This window comes from Rattus norvegicus, chromosome 1 (assembly GCF_021556685.1).
Source record: "Rattus norvegicus strain SHRSP/BbbUtx chromosome 1, alternate assembly SHRSP_T2T, whole genome shotgun sequence".
NCBI lineage: Eukaryota > Metazoa > Chordata > Mammalia > Rodentia > Muridae > Rattus > Rattus norvegicus.
Genome location: NC_141534.1, coordinates 266,958,267 through 266,962,661, shown reverse-complemented (window position 1 = coordinate 266,962,661; position 4,395 = coordinate 266,958,267). Strand labels below are relative to the sequence as shown.

Genomic DNA, 4,395 nt, shown 5'->3' with positions numbered 1-4,395 from the left:
GATTGAAAGATGTGAGGACACAGATCTGCCGCTCTGACAGCTTACATGTCATTTCTCCTTATGTTGCCTCACAGTCACATGTTAAAGATGAATTAGTGGTCAGTGGCAAGGTTGAAAGAGAGGGAACATACCCACCAGGTCATTCAAGCTGACCTACAGATAATTGTTGTATACAATTAATCTATAGAATTTTAACGAAGGGATTAGATAATACCAAGTCATATAAACTTCCCCAAATCAACCCATCCTAAGGTAGCCGGTGACAAGACAAAGAGGTAAGTCGCTCCAAAGAGGCTGGGGCATATGTTTTTCCTGAAGGAAATAAAGATCAATTATACTGAAAATAAAAGCACTTGGCCTGAGATTTAGGTAATGTGTGGGAGTGTTGAAGGAGATATATCTTCTTACTCTGGTGAACAGGAGTAGCATCCAGGTTTTGTGGTGAGGCGGAGGTGACAGCTGCACACCTCTGGTCTCCAGGCTTGGATTTGCTAGATCTAAGAAAGAAGAATGGACTTGCAAAATAGAGCAGACCTTTCCCTTTAGGATACCTGGCAAGAACCATTCCTAGACATGGCCTGTGGCTACTGCTGGAACTTCTTTCATGTCAGCCACACCGGAGAAGTAGACTCAGGGAAAAGGACTGCCCATTATTTTTGAGCTGCAGTCAATCACTAAGAGCACAGCACTCTGGTGGTTTTTCTGCTCCATGCCCTTGTTTTGCACACTGGAGATTCCAGGGACTGCCTTTGGGCTAACCATAGCTCAGTTTGTTGAGATGTTGATCTAAGCAGGTTTTGTGTCAAGCAACCGCAGACGTCTGTGCCCTCTCTTCTTCCTCTACATCATTTCTTCATTTGCCTTCACAGCTGTTATTAAGAATACAGCTACTGTCCAGTGAGTGAATATAAGACATATATTGATATCACACCTGACATCCAACTGTGAATCCATCATCTTTCCCCCACAGCCAGCTTCTTGCCTGACCAAACTTCCAGCACTGCTGCCCTTCACCCCAGCTCACAATCCCCCCGTCCTCTCTGTTTTGCTGCTCACTTTAGCCCCATTACCCTGAAGGTCCTGGAATCCTCTACCTCCAGCTTTCTCACTTCACTTGCTTTCCTTTCTTGCTGCGATCCCATCCTGTGAGGAACTTTGTAGTTCCCTTACCGCCCGCCCAAAGCAACTCGCCTGAGAAGCTGCTTGTTTGCCACATAATCAATTCTCCCAATACACTGTTGCTAGTGAGTTCTGTGTGCAAACCTTTACCCACTCAATTTACTTATTAGCTAACTGTAAATTCAGTTTGTTTGTATGAGTCAGAGCACTTGTTCTGTGATGTCATCATGAGTGATGCACTCTGACTACTGAATCATATCCCTTAGAAAGATTGGGGGCTAAGTAACCAAGAGCTTCACATCTCCACCAACTGATCAGTACATAACCTTTTGACTAATTCTATTTAAAGATGCCCTATTATATTTTGTTACTTTGTTGACATTGAGCTCGCAGCCAAGAGCACCGTAACTCATGCCGGCTGAAGCTGATCTAATGAACATTTTTCATTTAAAGGACACAAAATTATTCTGAACTCTATATAGCACTTCCTTGCTGTCATTTTAAATAGTGAGATCTTTGTCAAAAAGCGCAAAATTACAAAATACAATGCACCAAATCATAAAGAGGGCTTTTGTATGCAGACTAAGCCAACATGAGTTGTTTTTATTATGGCAATCATTATATAAACCACGTTATGGCTATCAGTAAACCTCTATCATCAACCACTGGCTTATTTTTCTCTAAATATGCATCTATTTCTTACTGTTCATAGAACTTGTTCTTCCCCCCCAAACCTCTGAAATCCTAGGGGTAGGACCTATCACAAGAATGAGTAATTCTTGAAACACATGTAGAGAATAATAAGTCTAATATATTTATTTTATTTGGAAAATTCCCAAGGTAGATTTAGCTGATTATGGAATTTATCCTCTCATGTAAGCCATGTAATTTGGCATAGCAGACAATCTTGTAAGAGTTATAATCAATACTCTAACAAATGCATCAATGTGTTCATGTATATACACATGTACTGTAAGGAAGAGACATAACCCAGCTTCTGAGTCTTATGAAGTCACAAAGCAATCAAATTAGAACACAGTGTATGAGACAGTAAAAATACGCAAAGCTATGGGTAGAGATGTCAGTTTGACTTGAATATCTGTGGTAGAAGTTTCAAAGTTAGACAAACATCTGGAGGAGGACACGTACCCCAACCACACAGTACCTTCAGTAGCTATTCACAGTGTACTTCTTCATGATGTCTAGACCGCACACCAAAACTTGTACCAGTTCTCAAAAATATCCAAAGCTTTCTTCTAAGAAATGACATAATCTTTCTTACCAGCCCGTGATGAAGTACAGTGTTCTCTGGACAGGATAAGTCCGTATCTTAACCTTTCAGCCCAGCAGGACAACACCGTCTCTTTCATCACTAGCCATTTAGGTACATTTGGACTGATAGTTCTGACAGTCTATATTCCCTGAGATCTGTACTCTCTCAAATTGACTGCAACTCAATACCCACCAATGGCTTGCTTAAAACAGCTATAATTTGGAAAAGAGGGTCTAATGGATGTGGTAAGGAATGTCCTTTTTGCTTCTAGATTAGTTGAGTGCTGTCCTTGTCATGAAGCAAAGTACCTAGACTACAGTGCTTTCGCTGGCAACAAAAGCGCCTTGTGAGTTTATATCACTGTCTACTTTTATAGGCACTGGCCTGAGAAACATTTATCTCTAACTGCATTCTTGTCTTCTTTTCAAAACGACTCGAATGCACTGTCCACTAGAACTCCCATATCTGTTACAGAATCACCTTTGGAACAAATCCCTCTCTATGGAATTCAGAGGAAAAGCTAGTCTCTGCAGAGCAGTCCTAAGAGGCATTTGTTTTGTTTGTTTGAGTTTTGTTTTTAAGTATCATGCAAACCACCATTCCTTTCCTGCCCTGGTTTCTTGAAAACTTGCAGAGGGAAATTCCATTACTCGGTTCACCTACTGTCATTTCCTCCTGAGAGCTGGAGACCTGTATTTTCCTCTCTGTCTCTCTGTCTCTGTCTCTCTGCCTCTGTTTCTGACTCTCTGTGTCTCTGTCTCTCTCTGTCTCTATCTATCTATCTATCTATCTATCTATCTATCTATCTATCTATCTATCTATCTCTCCCCCTCTCTCTCTCGATGCTCTATTTCTCAGTATTTAAATTCAAAATCTGTTTCAGATGTTTTCATAATCAGTAGAGGATAAACCTTGAACCAACAGAGATCAAGTCTATAGCTCTCGCTTCACTAAGCTCCTGTCACTAAGCTAAAACCAAGGCTACTATCTCCTTGAGGAATGTATTCAAATGCTGCTTGGCACCAGGACAGAGCTAGTGGGGGAAATCTGTGATTTACTTTCTCGGAGAGGAAGCCAACAGGAGCATTTGTCTGAACATCAATAACAATTAGATCTTAATTATAAGGATATGTTCCAAGTAACGTCCTGCTCCCAAAGGGGCAGGTTCAGATAATTCGAGCCCCAGATTCGTTTTGTCGTCTGCCATGAGAGTCTCGGATACTAAACTTCAAAGTGGTGCAGTGAAGCCATTGATGGCGCATTATCCTGAAGTGAAATCAAACCATTGGGGTTTTTCTTTGTTTATTAAAGGCAACCTTATTGGGCAGGAACATTATGTGCTTAGAGTTTTATTCCATCATTAGAGCATGGGGTTATTCGTGCCATCCGTAATTGTCCAGTAATAATTTAGTAAGAAAGCCTAACCAGTTCTTACAACTCTGACAAGATTTCAACCCCTTCAAGATCCTAGAATGAAGCTAGGACCCTGTATAACGGCCAATAGGCCTGGCACCAATGTTCTCCTGCCTCTCATTTCCTTGTTGCAATTTCTGACTTATTGTGCTCCATTCATACTGAAGCCTTTCAGCCCATTTTCTCTCACGCAGCTCACTTCTGCTCAGGGATGCTTGATCAAGGTCTCCAAACATTGATCAGCGTCTCTCCCTTGCTCCTCCCATCACATCACATCCACTTATCTCTCACCCCGAGCACACTGAGACCTCCGAAGGCAATACCTTAGACACAGCCTAATTCTTGTACCAGGCTCAGAACCCCATTTCTCTCTTCCATCGTTTTGTGAGTGGTTACGATTGGATCTCTTCAGATGATGGAATAATCCTTAAATCAAAAGTGACAGCATCTTAGAGTCAGATGTCCCTTTGTATCAATCTAGACCCTTATTTCCAGAGGAGAAAAAGTTGTGGCCCACCAGACCTATAATGGAAAGAAAGATGAGGGACTTTAACTACCTTTAAATAAGTACTGAGGTGTGGCAGTGCAGT

At 41.5% G+C, this 4,395-nt stretch overlaps 1 long non-coding RNA gene across 1 annotated transcript in view; it reads left to right on the top strand.

The window, feature by feature from the left end:
- The window catches only part of LOC148007933 (uncharacterized), a 258,830-nt gene that overhangs the window by 224,734 nt on the left and 29,701 nt on the right, over window positions 1-4,395 (top strand). The window lies entirely within an intron of this gene.